Below are 23,732 nucleotides of genomic sequence, written 5' to 3'. Positions count from 1 at the left end.
TCCAGACCACCCACACGTGAACTTCTTTCAACTTGGGGCTGGAGCTGGTATTTCCAGAAATGGCCACTGGTTTGGACTCCACCCCAAAGCCCTGGTCCATCCGAAAACTTGGCCCCAGGCTGCATTTAAACATGCAGGTTGTGCCTGATACCAAGAGCATTCCTACTCTGCAAGCTTTGGCAAACAGAAAACCAACAATACGGTACCTAAAACTAAATAATTTTACTTTGAATAATGGAATGATTAAGGATGATTTCTGTGCAGTTTTATGACAGAGAAGAATTGGCAGAACATGAGGATTTTCCTTGTTTTGGCCCGTGCTCCACGAGGTGCCCTTGAGCATACAATTCCCCAGTCTCACTGTTTGAACTTTTGAAATATGGACAATAGGGTTATTTCCTTCTTCTAAATAAGATGAATGAGGCAAATGTTTGCAAGATGTCTTGAAAAGTTTGCTGGAAATTTTAAAACAAATTCTTCCAAAATCATTTCCTCAAAACCTCAGTTTATTAAATTCCCTAGCTTGAAAGTGTAATGCAATTCTAAAATGATGTTAAAAAAAGAGGGTGGTCTCAATTCCATAATATGCCATAAACCTTGTCATAAACAGTGGAAGCGGCCTTCTCTAGCTGAGGCCATGGAAATTATATCCTAATCTAATTGTTTCTTTCCATTTCTCTAACTTCACATTACCAGAAATATGCAGTTCACTTCATAATGACATTTATTCAAGGTTATGATAACAAACTAACTGTCTTTCCCAGTGATGGATGTGTTCTGGTGTTTTCCAGCCCAAGGCCCACTTGCTTGCTTTTCTTTCAAACCTCATTCATTCTCAGTCATCTCAGCCAGAAAGTTCCTGCTTCAGAACTGAAGGTAAGTACATTTTCTACTATTCCTCAGGTTCGTAAGTGCTTTGGGATCATAAATAGAACTGAGTCAAGAGCAAATCTGGGAGAAGGTTAAATTCATAATTTCCTTTTAATTATGGTCATTCATCCTTCTTGAGGGAGTTTGTTATCGTTCTAAGTAAACTATAACAAGAAAATCTATTATTTGTTTGTTTGAAGCAGACTTCTCTATTACTGATTTCATTAGCTTCTCTATACTTTTATGCTCTCTGCAAGGACTGTGGCTGTGTCTATCCTCATGGTTTTTTTGCTCCTTCATGAGAGTCACCCTTTTACCTGATTAGCTTTTCTGTTTTTACAAGCACTATAGTTTTGCTGCCATGGTGATTAGGGATGCTGGCATGTGGTTGGCTTCCTGTGCCTCTGGCCTGAGTGTTTAAGCAATTCTACCATCAGCATTTGTATGTGAATTATTTGTGGTTCTGGGGCAGTGTACACTCTCTCTGCCTTTTAAATCAGAAGTTCTCTGACTTCCTAGGCAGTAAGACAGGATGTAGTATAAACAAGAATTAAAAAGACATTCATTATCACATACTCCTTCAAAGTGGTTCTCACTTGGAAAGCCATGCAGTTACTGCAGACTTGAGATACTCCCTCTTTGCTTGTTTGGCTCTGTCTTTGGGGACATGCAGTCTCCAGAGTGGAGGTCCCAGTCTTTTTATAAAAACAGCTGTTTTTATTTCTTTGGGCTGCCTTGAGATAACTCTACCACTCCTCTTCCCCCAAACGCATGTATATACATAAATACATACATACATACATATGCACACATACATACACAGATATACACCTATACACACAGAAAAAGCCCAGGAAGAGTAGAAACGATAACTGGATAAGAAGGGTGCTGAGAGTAAGGCCTTCAGGAAGACTGAGAAAAGGAGAACTCCTTTCAGTGCACCCTGAGCAGGAGTGCAGAAGAGATGGTTATAAGCTGTGCTCATTCATGTACTGATCAAAAATGTCCACTGATACTTAGGTGCCAGGCTTTGCTGCAAACCAGAGTCAGAGTGTCTGCTGCAAACCTCCAGAAGCTCCAGGGTCTGAGGACACAGGTGTGAGACAGCATCTCACACTACCTCCTACCTGAGAACACACACAGCTGGGGGAGCACAGAGCAGGAAGCCTAACTCTGCCTTTCAGGAACTCCAGCCCAGAGTAGAGGGGAGAGCAAGGACCCCTATTGGGAATGCAGTAGACAGCTCTGCAACAATCTTCACTTTTCAGGGAACCTGTATCTCTTATGGCAAGGGGAGAGATTTGCTCCAACAGCAATGACCCTCTCACTGCCTCAGAGCAACTTAAGGCAGTTTAGCGTAAAAAAAAAAAATTGTTTCAAGCCAGCCTATTCTTTACCTTGTTAATTTTTCCAGGTATGTTTCCCAATACTTAAGGGCAATTAACCTTTAATGAGATTCTTCTGCTCAGTGTAAGCAGCATCCATCCTGCATTAATTGTACAAATATTGCTATGGCCAGGTTCTCTGCTAGTTGCTGGGTGTACAGAGATGGTGAGGACAGTTCTTATCCTAAAAACCTCAGAATCTATTTATGAGGGAAGACTGTGTGTTTTAATGAGAGTAATGCCATCTCTCATTCTCCTTTGGAAGAGAAGAGGCAGTGTAGGGAAGTCTGGTCTGCACAGAAAAAAGAATGAATGTGCTGAACATGAAAAGGTGATGAAGAAAATGAGGAAGGGATACCACACAGAAATTATACCGCATACACAGGCTCAGTGAGAACTTATGAGCTGACAGATGGCCTGGCGTACATGGAGCCCAGGTGTACTTGGGGCTCAGAGAGGTGAGATAAGAAAGAAGGTATGAAAAGAGTATAAATCTTAAGTTTGTGCTTTGTTCTCTGGCTATGAGGAGCCATGATATTAAAATTTAGAAGGTGGCTTTAAAGTAAGAGCTCCACTCAAAATATGCATGTTCCATGCGCTATTCCAACAACACATATGAGACTTATATGGACCCTGACTTGGTGAAAAAACAAAACATATGCAAACAATAGAGACTTTAAATGACCTAGCATGTGTTCAAGTGTCGAAGTGTAGAGCCAGCAAGCATTTTTGAAGCTGTTACAACAACCAACTTCAGAGAAAGGTCAACATGGAAACATATGCGGGAAGGATCTTGGAAGAATGTATACTGCTAGAGTAGAACTTCAACAAGGGGAGCACTGGAGTCAGTGGAAGGTCAAGGATCAGGGTGAAGAAGAGAGAAGAAGGGTGGAGATAACCCATGCATGGAGGGAACCTCCCCAGCTGTGTAAACGTGGGCAAAACTTCACTTCTTGGGACCTTCATTTCTTTGTCCTAAAATGTGGTAGCATTGTCATTGCTGCATAATTCCATTCTCCTTGTGAATATCAAAGAAGACATTAGACTGTAAGAGGAGAGCTCTGTAAAATGTTGTAATATCTATATACTGGCCTTCTACAGGTGCCATTGCCAGCTGGTGCTTACACTGACAGTGCTTCTGCCTATACCATGCATTGGGAATGAAAAGAATAAGGCCACCTCATAACCCAATATACAGGGTTACGGGGAATCTTCTTATAAGTGATTGTAGATGGAATTCAAACAAGAGTGTGCACTGGATTCAAATGAGCCATTGTTTATCATTAAATAACACTGTCATGTGAATAGCCAATATTTAGAGTTAGAGATGCTTCCCTTCAGTCAGGTCAAGAAAATTGACATTAGCTGGTAATGGTAATTTGATGCCAGCAAAGGCTGTTGGAACAGCCCAGGATCAATAAGTGAATTGAAAATGCATCTATCATTGGAGTTCTTTTTTCCCTCTTTCTTTCAACAGAGTGCTGATTAATAATATCCACAAGTCTTATTACAATGCTGGTCTGTTCTATTCTATTCTATTCTATTCTATTCTATTCTATTCTATTCTATTCTATTCTCCTATTTAGCACCCAAATAGCCTTAGAGTAGGAGCCTCCAGTCTCTAGCTCCTTCTACCACTCCACGCCTAAACTTACACACCCCCTAAATGCCCACATGCTTGGAGGGTCAGTTTCATTACCTACAGATTAGCCTTGTGGTCTGGAATCCTGCTGCTTCCACTTATGCTCAGCCTCCAGAGGCTATATAGAATAAAAGAGAGAACACGGGCCTTGGAACAAGGCAGATTTAGTAGCTGGTTGACCTTGAGAAAGTTACTTAACCTCTCTGAACCTGTTTTCTTATCTATGAAATGGGTGGGAAAGCAGGGAATAGGAATAGTACCTCTTATGTTTAATTGGAGCATTAGAGAATACCTTTTACTACGTACCCTCTCTGGCCTTTAACATAGACTCCATTGTAAGAGAAGCCATGCAAAGTCAAATTGTCCTTAAAGTACAGAATTTTAATGATATGCAAATGTACTGGGAATTTGCTTTTTTATCTGTTAGAGTATTAATTAAAATTGCTCAACACACATTTTTGGGCCCTACACAGTAGACGATGAATTACCTACAGCACTTGTAGGTAAAGTCAATCCTTTTTCATATCATGTACACCATGTGGAAGCCATGACTCAGATTAGCAAATTAATATAGACTTATCTGTTCTTTTTCTTGGGTGTGCATGTCACATCTCCCCAGTTAGATGTTGGGGGACCACATGGTGTTTCCTATCTTTTTTATTCCCAACCACATATAACCTAAAATTGGGTCCTAGGAGGTATTCACAAATGTCAATTCTTTATTTGACTACTTGGACTAAAGTAAAAGAAATCCTAAAGCTTTCCTCCCTTCCTGACCCCATACACCCACTCTCACCACTCCTCTTGGATAGCAACTGCCTCCAATTAACATCCCCTTGTCCTCTGAGACTAAGACCCACTATGAACTGCATGAAGCACAAAGTCAGTGACCACTAGTTCCTCAAAACTCCAAAGCAAGATCCAAAGATCTAAGCTTCTCGTTGTGCTCATGGCGGCTTTGGGGTCCATTTAGGCTGGAGTCAGTCCACTTTCCAAAGGTAGTGATAAGAGGAGCCAGGTGAGGCAAAGAAGTCTTCAGGAACCCATCCAAAGATACGAAGAGTTTAAAATTCTTCATCTTGAAGAGGAAAGCAGTTGTTCAATATTGTTTTATTTAATTGTATTTGTTCAGCTGACTAAGCCAGTTAGAAATCATTTCATGCTTTTGGAAAGGAGGAGAAATCTGGAGCTATTTCAGGAATAAGAATAGAAATGGAACTGTGCAGTACATAATCTAGTACTCATTTTTAAGGAGAACTGTAACAAGTGTTTAATGGAAATTCTTTATTTGATAAAGGCGAAGTTCCAGGGGCGCCTGGGTAGCACAGTTGTTAGGCGGCTGCCTTGGGCTCAAGGCGTGATCCTGGCGTTCTGGGATCGAGTCCCACATTGGGCTCCTCCGCTGGGAGCCTGCTTCTTCCTCTCCCACTCCCCCTGCTTGTGTTCCCTCTCTCGCTGGCTGTTTCTGTGTCACATAAATAAACTCTTAAAAAAAAAAAAAGACGAAGTTCCAGGAGAGAGTGAATGCCACTAAGGTTGCTCCCTGATACATCCACCCCTGACGGGGGCCCTCAGCTCCCCTTATGTGCATGTATTCTTGGTCCCCCAAACTGTAGCATGCCTCCTTTTCCTAGCAGTGACACAACTCTGGGGCCTTCCCACTTCACACTCACCAAAGTCAGCTACACCTGTCTGTATTCCTTCCCGAGCTATCTGACCACTTTTTATATATCATAAATAATGATATTAAGTGAACTTGTGTCAACCTTGTCTTGGGTGTAAATCATAAAAGAGATTGAGAAAGCATGCTGACTGAGATGATTGGAGGCAACCACTCTTATAATGAGAAGCAGAGATGGTTTGAAAGAAACTCCAAGGCATATGCTTGGTTCACAGAAGCAAACCACACTGCTAAAGAGTGGTGAGAGCATCCGCCCAATAGCTGGAGTGGAGGCTGAGGGTACACTGTACAAGCTCCCTTCATGTATTTTGCAGGTATTGTTTTAAATACTAAATTCAGAAAATTTGGAAAGCAACAACAACAAAAAACCAAACCACATTTGAAAAAATCTTTCCAACTTGATCTATGGACTCAACACAATCCCAATGAAAATCCCGCAAGCTGTTTTGTAGACTTTGATAAACTCATTTTAGAATTTATATGAAAAAGCAACCAACGCAATACCAAATAACAAAGTAGGAGGATTGACATGACCCCACTTCAAGACTTACTATAAAACTACAGAAATCAAGACAATGTTGGTATTAACAAAAGAATCAACAAATAGATAAGTGGAACAGAACAGAGAGCACGAAAGTAGACCCACATAAATGTAACCAACTGATTTCAACAAAGGTTCAAGAGCAACTCAGTGGAAACATGGTAAGCTTTTCAACAAATAATACTGGAGAATTGGATATTTATATGCCAAGAAGAAGAAGAAGAAGAAGAAGAAGAAGAAGAAGAAGAAGAAGAAGAAGAAGAAGAAGAAGAAGAAGAAGGAAGAAGAAGGAGGAGGAGGAGGAGGAGGAGGAGGAGGAGGAGAAGAAGAAGAAGGGGAAGAAGAAGAGGAAGAAGAAGAAGGAGGAGGAGAAGAAGAATCTGAACATAGACTTCACAGACAAAACATTTAACTCCACATGTAAAATACAAAACTATACAAATTCTGGAAGCAAAAAGGAGAAAATCTACTTAACATTGGATTTGGTAATGAGGTTTTTTAAAATTTAAATTCAATTAGAAAATATATAGTACATCATTAATTCCAGATTACTGTTCAGTAATTCATAAGTTGCATATAACACCCAATGCTCATAAGATCATGTGCCCTCTTTAATGCCCATCACCCAGTTGCCCCATCCCCCCCCACTGACCCTTCTGCAACCCTCAGTTTGTTTCCCAGAGTCAAGAGTCTTTCATGGTTTGTCTCCTCTCTGATGACTTCCCATTCAGTTTTCCTCACTTCCCTTATGATCCTCTGCACTATTCCTTATATTACACACATGAGTGAAACCATAAAATAATTGTCTTTCTGATTGACTTATTTCACTAAACATAATACCCTCTAGGTCCATCCACACTTATGTAAATGGTTGGTATTCATCTTTTCTGAAGGCTGAATAATATTCCATTCTATATGTAAACCACATCTTTATTCATTCATCTGTTAAAAGACATCTCAGGTCCTTCCACAATTTGGGTATTGTGGACATTGGTGCTATGAACATTGGGGTGTGGGTGCCCCTTCTTTTCATTACATCTCTATCTTTGGGGTAAAAACCTAGTAGTGCAATTGCTGGGTCATAGGGTAGCTCTATTCCTAACATCTTAAGGAACTGCCATACTGTTTTCCAGACTGGCTGTACAAGCTTGCATTCCCACCAACAGTGTAAGAGGGTTCCCCTTGCTCCACATCCTCACCAATATTTGCTGTTTCCTCTCATTAATTTTAGCCATTCTAACAGGTATAATATGGTATCTCATTGTGGTTCTATTTGTATTTCCCTGATGCTGAGTGATTTGGAGCATTTTTTCAAGTGTTTGTTGGTCATTTGTACGTCTTCTTTGGAGAAATGTCTGTCCATGTCTTCTGCCCATTTCGTGGCTGGATTGTTTGTTTTTTTGGTGTTGAGTTTGATAAGTTCTTTATAGACCTTGGATACTAGCCCTTTATCTGTTATGTCATATGAAAATATCTTCTCCCATTCTGTAGGTGGATTTTAATATTGTTGATTCTTTCCTTTGCTGTTCGGAAGCTTTTATCTTGATTAAGTCCCAGAGTTCATTTTTGCTTTTGTGTCCCTTACCTTTACATACGAATTTACCAAGAAGGTACTGTCAAGGTCACAGGGGTTGCTGCCTGTGCTCTCCTCTAGGATTTTGATGGATTCCTTTGTCACATTTAGTCTTTCATCCGTTTCCAGTTTACCTTTCTTTATAGAGTAGGAGAATGGTCCAGTTGCAATCTCCTAACATGTGGCTGTCCAATATTCCCAACACTATTTGTTGAAGATACTGTATTTTTTCCATTAGATATTCTTTCCTGATTTGTCAAAGAGTAGTTGACCATAGAGTTAAGGGTTGGTTTCTGGGCTATCCTGTTCCATTGATCTATGTGTCTGTTTTTGTGCAAGTACCATGCTATCTTGATGATCACAGCTTTGTAATATAACTTGAAGTCTGGCACTGTGATGCCCCCAGCTTTGGTTTTCTTTCTTAATATTCCCCTGGGTCTTTTGTGGTTCCATACAAATTTTAAGATTGTTCCAGCTCTGTGAAAAATGTCGGTGGTATTTTGATAAGGATTGCATTGAAAGTGTAGATTGCTCTGGGCAGCATAGACATTTTATCAATGTTTATTCTTCCAGTTAATGAGCATGGAATGTTGGTCCATATCTTTGTGTCTTCCTCAATTTCTTTCATAAGTGTTCTGTAGTTTCTAGAGTGCAGATCTTTTACCTCTTTGGTTAAGTTTATTCCTAGGTATCTTATGGTTTTTGGTGCTGTTGTAAATGGTATCAATTTCTTAATTTCTCTTTCTTCAGTCACATTGTTAGTGTGTAGAAATGCAACTGATTTCTGTGCATTGATTTTGTATCCTGCCACGAAGCTGGATTCCTGTATGAGTTCTAGCAATTTTGGGGTGGAGTCTTTTGTGTTTTCCACATAAAGTATTATGTCATTTGCAAGAAGTGAGAGTTAGACTTCTTCTTTGCCAATTTAAATGCCTTTTATTTGTTTTCGTTGTGTGACTGCTGAGGCTAGGATAATATATTGAACAATAGTGCTGAGAGTGGGCATCATTGTTGTGTTCTGATCTTAATGGAAAAGTTCTCAGTTTTTTCCCATTGAGGATGATATTCACTATGGGTTTTTCATAGATGGCTTTTATGATATTGAGGTATGTTCCCTCTATCCCCACAATCTGAAGGGTTTTAATCAGGAAAGGATGTTGTATATTGTCAAATGCTTTTCTACATTAATTGAGGGGATCATATGGTTCTTGTTTTTTCTTTTATTAATGTGATCATTCATGTTGATTGATTTGTAACTGTTGAACCATCCTTGTATCCCAGGAATAACTTCCACTTGTTCATGGTGGATAATCCTTTTAATGTAATGTTGGATCCTATTGGTTAGTATCTTGGTGAGTATTTTGACATCCATCTTCATCAGGGATATTGGATCTGTAATTCTCCTTTTTGATGCGGTCTTTGTCTGCCTTCAGGATCAATGTAATGCTGGCCTTCTAGAATGAGTTTGGACATTTTCCTTCTATTTCTATTTTTTGGAACAGCTTCAGTAGAATAGGTATTATTTCTTATTTAAATGTTTGGTAAAATTCCCCTGGGAAGCCATCAGGCCATGGACTCTTGTTTTTTGGGAGGTTTTTGATTACTGATTCAATTTCTTTACTGGTTATTGGTTTGTTCAGATTGTCTCTTTCTTCCTGTTTCAGTCTTGGTAGTTTATAAATTTCCAGGAAGACATCCATTTCTTCCAGGTTGCTTAATTTGTTGGCATATAGTTGCTGGTAATAATTTCTAATAACTGTTTCTATTTCCTTGGTGTTAGTTGTGATCTCTCCTCTTTCATTTATCATTTTATTAATTTGGGTCCTTTCCCTATCTTTTGGATAAATCTGGCCAGTGATTTATCAATCTTATTAAAACTTTCAAAGAACCATCTTCCAGTTTTCTTGATCTGTTTTTCTTGTTTATATTTCATTGATTTCTGCTCTAATCTTTATTATTTCTCTTCTCCTGCTTGGTTTAGGTTTTATTTACTGTTCTTTCTCCAAGTCCCTTAGGTGTAAGGTTAGCTTGTGCATTTGGGATTTTTCTAAGTTTTTGAGAGTGGCTTGGAAGGCTATGTGTTTCCCTCTTAGGACTGCCTTTGCAGTATCCTATAGGTTTTGGGCTGATGTGTTTTCATTCTCATTAGTTTCCATGAATTGTTTAAGTTCTTCTTTGATTTCCTGGTTGACCTAATCATTCCTTAGTGGGGTGTTGTTTAACTTCCAAGCGTTTGAGTTCCTTCCAAATTTCTTCTTGTGTTTGAATTCCAGTTTCAAAGCACTGTGGTCTGAAAATGTGCAGGAAATAATATCAATCTTTTGGCATCAGTTGAAACCTGATTTGTGACCCCATATATGGTCTATTCTGGAGAAAGTTCCATGTACATTTAAGAAGAATGAGTATTCTCTTGTTTTAGGGTGGAATGTTCTGTACATATCTAAGAAGTCCATCTGGTACAAAGTGTCATTCAAAACTCTTGTTTCTTTGTTGATCTTCTGCTTAGATGATCTGTCCATTGCTGAGAGTGAGGTGTTGAGGTGTCCTACTATTAATGTATTATTATCAACATGATTCTGTATTTTGGTTAACAGTTGGCTTATGTACTTGGCTGCTCCCATGTTGGGGGCATAGATATTTAAATGGTTCAATTTTCTTGTTGGCTAGACCCTTGAAGTATGATATAGTGTCCCTCTACATCTCTTACTGCAGTCTTTGCTTTAAAATCTAATTTGTCTGATATGAGAATTGCTACCCCAGTTTTCTTTTAAGGTCCATTGAAGTGATAAGTTGTTCTCCATCCACTCACTTTCAATCTGAAGGTGTTTTTAGGTCAAAATGAGTCTCTTGTAGACAGCATATGGATAGGTCCTGTCTTTGTATCCAATCTGCAACCCTATGGTATTTCATGGGAGTATTTATGCCATTCACATTGAGAGTAACTGTTGAAAGGTATGAATTTAGTGCCATCATATTTACTATAAGTCCCTGTTTCTGTAGATTGTCTCTGTAACTTTCTGGTCTATATTACTCTTGGGGTCTTTCTTCTTTTATAAAATCAACCTTAATATTTCTTGCAGGCCAACCTTAATATTTCTTGCAGGCCTGGCTTTGTGGTCACATATTCTTTCAGTTTCTGCCTGTCCTGGAAGCTTGTTGTCTCTGTCCATTCTGAATGACAGTGTTGCTGGATAAAGTATTCTTGGCTGCATGTTTTTCTCAATTAGTACCCTGAATATGTCTTGCCAGCCCTTTCTGTCTTGCCAGGTCTCTGTGGACAGGTCTGACATTATTCTGATGCTCCTGCCTCTGTAGGTAAGGAATCTCTTCCCCCTAGTTTCCTTGGCTCTAAGATTTGCAAGCTTTATTATTATATGCCAAGGTGTTGGTCTATTTTTATTGATCTTGGGCAGGGTCCTTTCTGCCTCTTGGATATGAATGCTTGTTTCTGTCCCCAGATTATGGAAGTTTTAAGCTATGATTTGCTCAAATATATATTCTAGTTCATCTCTCTCTCTCCACCCCCTTAGAGATCCCAATAATTCTGAGATTGGAATGTTTCATGGCATCATTGATCTCTCTAAGTCTGTTCTCATGGGCTTCTAGCTGCTCATCCCTACCCTCCTCAGCTTCCTTCCTTTCTGTTAGCTTATCTTCTAGATCACTTATTTATTCTTCTGCCTCATTTACCCTGGCTGTTAGACTATCCAGTTTAGACTGCATCTCATTCATAGCATTTTTAAGTTTGGCCTGATTTGATCTCATTTCTGCCCTTAGAGATTCTATATTGTTGCTAATGATTTTCTCAAGCCTAGCTATTGACTTCATAATTGCTACCCTGAAGTCTATCTCTGACTTGCTTATATCCACATCCATTATTTCTGTGGCAGAGGCCATTGTCTCTGGTTCTTTTCTTTGTTGGGAGTTCCTCCTCCTAGTCATTTTGTTGAGGGATGGTTGAGGGAATGTACAGAGTCCAAAATATCAACCACGACCCAAGCAAGATGGACCCTAGGAAAATCCGGAAGAAGCCACCACCGAAAAAACAAAGCCAAAATGAAGCACAAGAATAAAATTTATAAAATTAAAAAACTTAGGAAGGGGGCCAGATGGCAGAAGAGTACGGGACCCCATTTAAACTGGTACTCTGAATTTATCTGGGTATCTAACAAACCATTTTGAACACCCACGAAATCAACCTGAGATGTAAGAATATATATCTGGATCTCTACAAACAGAAAAGCAGCTACATTTGGCAAGGTAGAAAGGATGTAGTCCTGAATCTTCAAGGTGATTACAGAAGATAAACAGAAGTGTGATGGAGCCTCCACAAGCTGGTGCCTAGAAAGTGATATAATGCTGGAAGCAAACTCAGAGTCCTTGGAAATCTGCTCTAGTGAGAGATATCCCTCTCTGAAAGGGGCTCTGGAAATGAAAAGGCAGAATTCTAGGTAGGGCATTGTGGTTTCAGGATACGAAGGACCACAGAGCGAAAGGAGATTCCTGAGTTGGTGGAGCACCCGAGCATTGGAGCCAGGAAACAGGTTTTCATCATGGAGATCAGGAAGGGACTCCCTTTTGCTCCAGAAACAGCAGACTGGGCAGGTCAAAGGTGCTCTTTCCTTAAACAGCTTGAAAAAATCTGAAAACAGCCCCTGCAAAAGGGCAAAAACTTGCAGAGTAGTATTGGATGGGAGGGGGAAGGAGGGCAGACTAGACCAGATTCCACAACCATGGATGCTCAAGAAAGCCCATAGCAGCTAGTGGTTTTAAAAGCACAAAGGGCAGAGATAATCTAGGGCCCCTGAAAACACTTTTGAGGGTAACTGTGGGTGCGCATTATGGGAAGCTATGATTTTCAGTGGCACAAGCAGAAATGGAGCCTTTCTTCCCTGCAGAGTTTATAAGGAGGGCAAACTGTGAATTTTTTGCTCTGGACCAGAGGTTTGCGTGTGGCCATTTTTGCTTTGACCCCCTAAAGAGGCACACAAATGCCCTGGACAACAAAAACAAAAAAGAGGTATGGTTGCCACTGAGCCCATGCCCCAGGCAGGGAGTGGGGCAACTCCCACAAGAGGATTACCTGAGAAACAGAGTGGCACCCCGACCCCAGAAGACAAGCTGAAAGAACAGGTGGATGACAATTCTTTGGATCCCATAAAACTCTAAAATTGCAACAGAAGGGGAACATTGTATATTGAGCTCCAGGTGTGGCCTCACGAATTGTTTACTTTTCAGATCTAATTTTCCTTTCCTTTTGTTTCTTTCTTTCTGTTTTTTTTTTGTTTTTCCTTTTCTCATGCCATTTTCCCCTACTGTATTCTTCCTCATACCTTCTCATCAGAACTAGATATCTATTATACTAACTGATTTTTACATAGGCACTTTTTTAAAAAATATTTTATTTATTTATTTGACAGAGAGAGACAGCCAGCGAGAGAGGGAACACAAGCAGGGGGAGTGGGAGAGGAAGAAGCAGGCTCACAGCAGAGGAGCCTGATGTGGGGCTCGATCCCATAACGCCGGGATCACGCCCTGAGCCGAAGGCAGACGCCTAACCGCTGTGCCACCCAGGCGCCCCAACATAGGCACTTTTTAACTTGTATTTTTACACACTTATTTTTTTTTTTTGGTATATGATTCACCTTACCCCTTTTTTCACTCCACTCATCGTTATCCTTTTATATATACAAGTATTACTTTCCTAGTCATTTTGGGATGTAATATCTGCTAAGAGAGACCAAAATACATCCAGGAACAACTGAAACTCCCTGTTTTGTCCACATTGAGAGATAGTAGCTCCCCTTTCACTCCCTTCCTTTCCCCCCCTTATTTTCTATTTTATATATATGTTTTTGTGTATATGTATGTGTATATATATATACACACACATATGCATACATATACATATATATATAATCTTTAATTTTTTTCCTTTCTTTTCAATTTTTAAAATTTTATTCTTGTGTTTCATTTTGGATTTGGGTTTTGTTTTTGTTTTTGTTTTTTTGTGTGTGTGTGGTGATGTCCAACCATCCAGGATTTTGCTTGAAGGAATCTGGCTTGGGTCATGGTTAGTATTTTAGGCTCTGTCCAGTTGTTCAACATCCATTGACATAAAGACTAGGAGGAGGATCTCTGAACAAAGAAAAGACTGGATGAGGAAAAAGATGGCCGAGGAAAAGGTACCTTATTTCAATCGGTCCCCTGAATTGAGCTGGATATCTACCAGACCATTCTGAACACCCACGAAATCAGCCTGAGATAGAAGAAGATATATCAATTCTCTACAAACAGAATATCTCTGGCGGTTGGTCTCAAGGTATGAGGCAGGGAGCCATGATTCTGCAGGCAGATATAAGTGATCTTACACTAGGAAGGCAAAAGCCTCCTGTGTTGGGGACCAGGCAGAGACTCACAGACCAGTAGCAGTGGGGAAAGAACTTTAAGGCAGTCCCCAGACTGAAACCTGGAGGTACAGGGGTGCATGTGTGAACAAGGAGCAACTTATGGTTTTAGAAGCACAAAGGGCAGAGACGTGCCCAGCCCTGGGAGCGAGGGCTGGGAGTGATGCTGTGGGGCACACAACCTAAACAATGCAGTTTTTTTAGCAGCAGAGACAGGAATGGAGACAGTGTGGTCTGGAGAGCTCAGGGAAGAGCAGACTGCAATCTCTTTATCCTAAGAGAGAGGTTGGATATGGTCACTTTTGCTCTTACTATCGGAAAAGATGCGGAAAACCACCAGGAACAGCTGCCAGAGAACAAAAGCCCCAAAAAACTGGTTTTCATTGAGCCCATCCACCCCCAACACAGGAGGCAGAGCAACTCTGCCCAAAAAGGTTGCCTGAATAAGAGCATGACAAGTTACTCCCCCAGAAGAAAAGCTGGAAGAACAAGAGGCTGACAACCCTAAGGTCCCTATAAAACAGGTGCATCATAGCTGGGTTGTGATCAATAATTTGGACTCCGTACCTTCCCTCCACCACCCCTCAACAGAATGACTAAGAAGAGAAACCCTCAACAAAGAAAAGAAGCAGAGACTGTGGCCTCTGCAACAGAACTAATGGATATGGATATAACCAACATGTCAGAAATAGGCTTCAGAGCAACAATTATCAAGGTGATATCTAGGCTTGAGAAAAACATTAATGACAATATAGAATCTCAGAGGGCAGAAAAGAGATCTAATCAGGCCGAACATGAAAATGCTATCAATGAAATGCAGTCTAAACTGGATGGTCTGACTGCCAGGGTAAACGAGGCAGAAGAACAATTTAGTGAGCTAGACGATAAGATGATAGAAATAAGGAGACTGAGGTATAATGGAAAAAACAGATTAAAACCCAGGAATCAAACTGATAGAGATTAGCGACTCAATGAAACCTTCCAAAATTAGAATAATTGGGATCCCTGAGGGGGTGGAGTGAGAGAGGTCTAGAAGATATATTTGAGCAAATTGTACCTGAGAACTTCCCTAATTTGGGGAAGGAAACAAGCATCTGTGTCCAAGAGGCAGAGAGGACCCCTCCCAAGATCAGTGACAACACACCAGGGCACGATATATAATAATCCAATTTGCAAATCTTAGATCTAAGGAAACAAACCTGAAAGCAGCGAGGGGGAAGATATTTCTTACAAAGAGAGGGAAAACATCAGAATAAGGTCACACCTCTCCACAGAGACCTGGCAAGACAGAAAGGGCTGGAAAGACATATTCAGGGTACTAAATGAGAAGAACATGCAGCCAAGTATACTTTATCCAGTAAGGCTGTCATTCAGAATGGTTGGAGTGACAAGGAACTTCTAAGACTGGAAAAAACAGAAAGAAAGTGTGACCACCAAGCTGGCCCTGCAAGAAATATTAAGGGGGGTTCTATAAAAGGAGAAAAACCCGAGAGTGATATAAAACAGGAATTTACAAAGGCAATCTACAGACACAAGGACTTCACAGGCAACATGATGACAATAAAATCATATCTTTCAATAATCACTCTCAACATGAATGGCCTAAATGCTCCCATCAAACACCACAGGGCTGCAGATTGTATAAATGACATGACCCATCTATATGCTGTCTACAGGAGACTCATTTTGAACCTAAAGATACATCCAGATGGAAAGTAAAGGGATGGAGAACAGTTTTTCATGCCAACAGACCACAAAAGAAAGCTGGGTAGCAATTCTTATATCAGACAAATTAGATTTTAAACAGAAGAATGTAGTAAGAGATACAGAAGGACACTGTATCATTCTTAAAGGGTCTATCCAACAAGAGGATCTAACAATTGCAAATATTTATGCCCACAACATGGGAGCAGCCAACTACATAAGCCAACTGTTAATCAAAATAAAGAGATATATTGGTAATAATACGTTAATAGTAGGGGACCTCAACACTCCCCAATCAACAATAGAAAGATCACCTAAGCAGAAAATCAACAAAGAATCAAGTTTTGAATGACACACTGGACCAGAAGGACCTCATAGATATATACAGATCATTCAACCCTAAAACAACAGAATACTCATTATTCTCGAGTGCACATGGAAATTTCTCCAGAATAGACCACATACTGGGTCACATATCAGGTCTCAACTGATACCAAAAGATTAAAATTATTAAAATTATTCCCTGCCTATTCTCGATTGAGATTATTACCTGCATATTCTCAGACCACAGTGAATGGTCTGGAACTCAATCACAAGAAAAAAAATTGGAAAAAATCCAAATACTTGGAAACTAAAGACCATCATGCTTAAGAATGTTTGGGTCAACCAGGAAATCAAAGAAGAACTTAATTCGTGGAAACCATGAGAACGAAAACACATCAGTCCAAAACTATGGTATACGGCAAAGGTGGTCCTAAGGGGGAAATACACAGCCATCCAAGCCTCACTCAAAAAAACAGAAAAATCCCGAAGACACAAACTATCTTTACTCCGTAAAGAACTGGAGGAGGAACAACAAATAGAGCCTAAACAAAAGAAGAGAAATAATGAAGATTAGAGCAGGGATCATAAATTAAAAACCAGAAATACAGTAGAGCAGATGAATGAAACTAGAAGCTGGTTCTTTGAAAGAATTAATAAGATCGATAAACCACTGGCCAGACTTATCCAAAATAAAAAAGAATGGTGCCAAATTAATAAAATTATGAATGAAATGGGAGAAATCAAGACTAATACGAAGAAAATAGAAACAATTGCAGTGAAAGATCAAGACTTACACCAAGAAAATAGAAACAATTATTAGAAATTATTATCAACAACTATATGACAATAAATTAAGCAACCTGGAAGAAATGGATGCCTCCTTGGAAACATATAAACTACCATGACTGAAACTGGAAGAAATTGACAACATGAATAGACCAATAACCAGTAATGAGATTGAAGCAGTGATCAACAACCTCCCAATAACAAGAGTCCAGGGCCTGATGTCTTTCCAGGGGAAGTCTACCAAATATTCAAAGAAGAAATAATACCTAACCTCCCTAAGCTTTTAAAGAAATAGAAATAAAAGGAAAACTTCCAAAATTGTTCTATGATATCGCATTACCTTGATCCCCAAACCGGGCACAGACCACATTAAAAAGGAATATTAAAGAACAATATCCCTGATGAATACAGATGCCAAAATTCTCAAAAAGATCCTAGCCAATAAGACGCATAGGTACATTAAAAGGATTCTCCATCATGACCAGGTGGGATTCATCCCTGTGATTCAAGGGTATTTCAACATTCACAAATCAATCAGTGTGACAGAATACATTATTAAGAGAAGAGACAAGAGCCCAATGGTCCTCTCAATTGATGCAGAAAAAGCATTTGACAAAAAACAGAATCCTTTCCTGATTAAAACTCATCACAGTGTGGGGATAGTGGGAACATTTCTCAATTTCATAAAAACCATCTAAGAAAAGCTCACTGCGAATATCATTCTGAATGGGGAAGAGCTGAGATCTTTTCCCTTTAAGATCAGGAACACGACAAGGATGCTCACTCTCATCACTATTGTTCAATATGGTACCAGAAGTCCTAGCAACAACAATCAGATAACAAAAAGAACTAAAAGGCATTTAAATTGCCAAAGAGAAGTCAAACTCTCTCTCTTTGCAGAAGTCATGATACTTTGTGTGGAAAACCAAAAAAACTCCACACCCAAATGACTAGAACTCATACAGCAATTTAATAATGTGGCAGGTTACAAAGTCAATGCACGGAAATCGGTTGCTTTCCTATACACTAACAATGTCACTGTAGAAGAAAAAATTAGGGTATCAATTCCATTTACAATAGAACCAAACACCATAGGATACTGTGGAATAAACCTACCCAAAGAGGTAAAGGATCTATACTCTAGAAAATACAGAACACTTATGAAAGAAATTGAACACACAAAAGGATGGAAAGACATTCCGTGCTCCTGGATCAGAAGAATAAATATTGTTATAATGTCTATGCTGTCCAGAGCAATTGATACTGTCAACACCATCCTGATCAAAATACCAATGCCATTTTTCAAAGTGCTGGAACAAAGTATTCCAAAGTTCATGTGCAACCAGAAAAGACCCCAAATTGCCAAGGAAATGTTCAGAAAGAAAAACAAAGCTGGGGGCATCATATTGCCTCATTTCAAGCTATACTACAAATCTGTGATCACCAAGACAGCATAGTACTGGCACAAAAACAAACACATAGATCAATGGAACAGAATAGAGAGCCCAGATATGGACCCTCAAATCTATGGTCAACTAACCTTTGACAAAACAGGAAAAAAACATCCAATGAAAGAAGACAGTCTCTTCAATAAATGTTGCTGGGATAATTGGACAGCTATATACAGAAGAATGAAACTCGACCATTCTCTTACACCTTACACAAAGATAAAGTATAAATGGAAGAAAGACCTCAATGTGAGACAGGATTCCATCAAAATCCTAGAGGAGAACATAGGCAGTAACTTCTTTGACATTGGCCACAGCAACTTCTTTCAAGACACATCTCCAAAGGCAAGGGGGAAAAAAAGCAAAAATGAACTTTTGGGACTTCATCAAGGTAAAAATCTTCTGCAAAGCGAAGGAAACAGTCAACAACACTAAGATGCAATCCACGGAATAGAGAAGATATGTGCAAATGACACTACAGATAAAGAGCTGGTATCCAACATCTATGAAGAACTTCTCAAACTCAACATTCAAGAAAGAAATAATCAAGTCAAAAAATGTGCAGAAGACATGAACAGACAATTCTCCAAAAAAGACATACAAATGGCTAACAGACGCATGAAGAAATGTTTGACATCATTAGCCATCAGGGAACTTCAAATCAAAACCAAATTGAGATTCCACCTTCACCAGTTATAATGGCAAAAATTGATAGGCCAAGAAACAACAAACGTCAGAGAGGATGTGGAGAAAGGGGAACCCTCTTACACTGTTGGTGGGAATGCAAGTTGGTACAGCTACTTTGGAAAACAACATGGAGGTTCCTCAAAAAGTTAAAAATAGAGATATACTATGACCCAGCAATTGCACTACTGGGTATTTACTCCAATGATACAGATGTAGTGAAAAGAAAGGTCACGTGCACCCCAATGTTCCATAGCAGCAATGTCCAGAACAGGCAAACTGTGGAAGGAGCTGAGACACCCTTCAAGAGATGAATGGATAAAGAAGATGTGGTTCATATATATAATTTAATATTACTCAGCCACCAGAAAGAATGGATACGCACCTTTTGCATCAACATGGATGGAAATAGATGAGATTATGCTAAGTGATATATGTCAAGCAGAGAAAGACAATTACGATATGTTTTCACTTATTTGTGGAACATAAGGAATATCATGGAGGACATTAGGAAAGGGAAGAGGAAAATGAAGGGGTTGGCAATCAGAGGTGGAGACAAACCATGAGAGACTATGGACTCCAGGAAACAAACTGAGGGTTTTAGAGGGGAGGGCGGTGGGGAGTTTGGTTGCCCCAGTGACGGGTATTAAGGAGGGCATATATTGCATGAAGCACTGGGTGTTGTATGCAAACAATGAATCATGGAACACTACATCAAAAACTAATGGTGACTAACATTACATAATGGTAACATTACATGTATGGTGATTAACATTACATAATAAAAAAATTTTTTAAAAAAGGAAGAAAAGAACCAGAGACAGTGTCTTCTGCCACAGAACTAATGGATATGGCTATAAGCAACATGTCAGGGACAGAATTCAGGATAACAATTATAAAGTCAACAGCGAGTCTTGAAATAAGCCTGAGTGACAATATAGGATTTCTGAGGGCAGAAATGAGATCTAATCAGGCTGAACATAAAAAGGCTATGAATGTAATGCAGTCTAGACTGGATATTCTAACAGCCAGGGTAAATGAGGCAGAAGAACAGATTAATGTCATAGAAGATATGCTGATAGAAAAGAAGGAAAATGAAGAAAAAAGGTATAAACAGCTACTGGCACATGAGATTAGAATTAGAGGGAAAACAATGCCATGAAACACTCCAATGTCAGAATTATTGGGATCCCTGAGGGGCTGGAGAGAGAGAGAGAGGACCAGAAGGTATATTTGGGCAAATCATAGCTGATAACTTCCTTAATCTGGGGAAGGAAGCAAGCATTTGAGTCCAAGAGGCAGAGAGGATCCCTCTCAAAATCAATAAAACTAGGGCAACACCCTGACATGTAATAGCGAAGCTTGCAAATCTTAGAACCAAGGAAGCTACTCTTAGAGCTGCTAGGGAGAAGAGATTTCTTACATACAGATGGAGGACCATCAGAATAACATCAGACCTGTCCACAGAGTCTTGGCAGGCCAGACATATTCAGGGTACCAGATGAAAAAAACATGCTACCATGAATACATTGCACAGCAAGACTGTCATTTAGAATGGATGGCGAGATAAAGAGCTTCCAGGACAGGCCGAGACTGAAAGAATGTGTGACAACCAAGCCAGCACTACACGAAATATTAAAGGGGATTCTGTAAATGAAGGGAAACCCCAAGAGTCACATAGACCAGAAAGAAACAGAAAACCTACAGAAATAGGGACCTTACAGACAATACAATAGCAGTAAATTCATATCTTCCAATAGTTATTCTCAACGTGAATGGGCTGAATGCTCCCATCAAGAGACACAGGGTGTAAGATTGGATAAAAAAGCAGGACCCATCCATATGCTGTCTACAAGAGACTCATTTTGAACCTAAAGCCACACCCAGATTGAAGGTAAGAGGATGGAGAATCATTTACCAATGCCAATGGACCTCAAAAGAAAGCTGGGGTAGCAATTCTCATATCAGACAAATTAGATTTTAAGCCAAAGACTGTAGTAAGAGATGTAAAGGGACACTATATCCTACTTAAAGGGTCCATCCAGCAAGAAGAGCTAACAAGTGTACATATCTATGCCCCCAACATGGGAGCAGCCAATTAATAAACCAATTAAGAAACAAAATAAAGAAATATAGAGAGAGTAATACATTAATAGTAGGAGACCTCATCACCCCACTCTCAGCAATGCCGGGTCACAAATCAGGTCTCAACCAATACCAAAAGATTGAGATTATCCCCCGCATATTTTCAGACCACAAGCTGTGAAACTGGAACTCAACCACAAGAAGAAATTTGGAAGGAACTCAGACCCGTGGAAGTTAAAGAGCATCTTGGTGAAGAATGATTGGGTCAACCAAAAAATTAAAGAAGAACTTAAACATTCATGGAAAGTAATGAAAGTGAAAACACATCAGTCCAAAACCTATGGGTTACTGGAAAGAGAATTCTAAGGGGGAAATACATAGCCAACCAAGCCTGTCTCAGAAAAAAGAAAAAATTAGAAAAATGCCAAATGCACAAGCTACCTTACACCTAAAGGACCTGGAGAAAGAACAGCAAATAAAGTCTAAAGCAAGCAGGAGAAGAGAAATAATAAAGATATAATAAAGATTAGAGCAGAGATCAATGAAATAGAAATCAGAAAAACAGTAGAACAGATCAATGATAGTAGAATCTGGTTCCTTGGAAGAATTAATAAGATCGATAAACTACTGGGTAGACTTATCCAAATGAAAAGGGAAAGGACTGAAATTAAGGAAATGATGCATGAAAGAAGAGAGATCACAACTAACACCAAAGAAATAGAAACAATTATTAAAAATTATTACCGGCAACTATATGCCAACAAATTAAGCAATTTGGAAGGAATGGATGCCTTCCTGAAACTTACAAACTACCAAGACTGAAACAGGAAGAAAGAGACAATCTGAACAGACCAATAACCAGTAAGGAAGTTGAAGCAGTAATCAAAATCCTCCCAAAAAACAAGAGTCCAGGGCCAGATGGCTTCCCAGGGGAATTCTACCAAACACTTAAAGAAGAAATAATACCTGATCTCCTGAAGCTGTTTCAGAAAATAGAAATGGAAGGAAAATTTCCAAACTTGTTCTATGAGGCCAGCATTTCCTTTATTACAAGCAGACAAAGACCCCATCAAAAAGGATAATTACAGACCAAATGTAGTGAAAAGAAGCTGCATGTGCACCCCAGTGTTCATAGCAGCAATGTGCACAATAGCCAAACTGTGGAAGGAGCCAAGATGCCCTTCAACAGAAGAATGGATAAAGAGGATGTGGTTCATATATACAATGGAATACTACTCAGCCTTCAGAAAGGATGTATACCCACCATTTGCATCAAACTGGTTGGAACTGGAGGGGATTATGCTAGGTGAACTAAGTCAAGCAGAGAAAAATAATTATCATATGGTTTCACTCATATGTGAAACATAAGGAATAACACAGAGGATCACAGGGGAAGGGAGGGAGAACTGAAAGGGAAGAATTCAGAGAGGGAGAAAAACCATGAGAAACCCTGGACTCTGGGAAAGAATCTGAGTGTTATAGAAGGGAGTAAGGGAATGAAGTACCTGGGTGATGGGTATTAAGGGGGGCATGTGTTGTAATGAGCACTGGGTTTTATATGCACCTAATGAATCATTCAACACTACAGCGAAAATTTATGAAGTAATATATGCTGGCTAACTGAAAATTAAAAAAAAAACTGTCAAGATCATGAAAAACAAGGAAAATCTGAGAAATTGTCACAACCAAGAGGAGCATAGAAGACATGCTACATATAATGACTACTGTATATTTTGTGGGATCCTAGAACAGAAAAAGGACTAGAGGTAAGAACAAAGGAAGTGTGAATAAAGTGTAGACTTTAGCTAATACTAATGTGTCAATATTGGCCATTAATTTTACTTAATGTACCATAATAATGTAAGATGTTAATAATATGAGAAACTGCATGTGCTGCCTATGGGAACCCATGTACTATCTTTGTAACTTTTCCATGAATCTAAAATAAGTTTATTTTAGGTGTGCCTGGGTGGCTCAGTTGGTTAAGCAACAGACTCTTGATTTTGGTTCAGGTCATGATCTCAGGGTCGTGAGATCGAGCCCTGGGTCAGGTTCTGCAGTGGGCATGGAGCCTGCTTAAGATTCTCTCTCTCTCTCTCTGCCCCTCCCTCTCTCTCTCTTTGTCTGTAAGGAAAAAAAAAACCTAAATTATGTTTATTTTTAAAAAATAGTCTGTGTCTCCTGGGTGGCTCAGCCAGTTAAGTGACTAACTTCAGCTTAGGTCATAATCTCAGGGTCCTGATATCTAGCCTCATGTCCTCTCCATGTTCAGCAAAGGGTCTGCTTGTCCCTCTGCCCCTCCCTCCGCTGCTCATACTTTCTTTCAAATAAATAAATGAAATCCTTTAAAATTTTAAAAATTAAAAAAATTACAAATTTTTCAATCACCCAGTTAAAATCTGAGCTGTATCTTTTGGGGAGTCTTCTACGCCTACACACACACACACACACACACACACACACACACTCCCATCTACCTGATGGACCTTCCAGAATTTATTTAATGAATCCTCAGTCACCAGTCACTCATGTAGTTTTCAGTTTTTCACTATTATAATTAACAATTCAGTGAACATTATTGTATCTACATATTATTTGTACA

General features: G+C 39.5%; 1 protein-coding gene across 1 annotated transcript in view; it reads left to right on the top strand.

Annotated features, from left to right (window-relative positions):
* Positions 1-826: 826 nt before the first annotated feature.
* Positions 827-23,732, top strand: part of MC2R (melanocortin 2 receptor) — a 52,136-nt gene continuing 29,230 nt past the window's right edge. The window contains exon 1 of the mRNA XM_045815165.2: positions 827-876. The gene's annotated coding sequence lies outside the window, so the exon portion shown is untranslated. The remainder of the gene's footprint in view (positions 877-23,732) is intronic.

The sequence above is a fragment of the Ursus americanus genome, chromosome 30, assembly GCF_024610735.1.
Source record: "Ursus americanus isolate L20-20 chromosome 30, mUrsAme1.1.p, whole genome shotgun sequence".
Taxonomy (NCBI): Eukaryota; Metazoa; Chordata; class Mammalia; order Carnivora; family Ursidae; genus Ursus; species Ursus americanus.
Note: the sequence above shows the minus strand (reverse complement) of the source record. Positions and strands in the feature narration are given on the sequence as shown.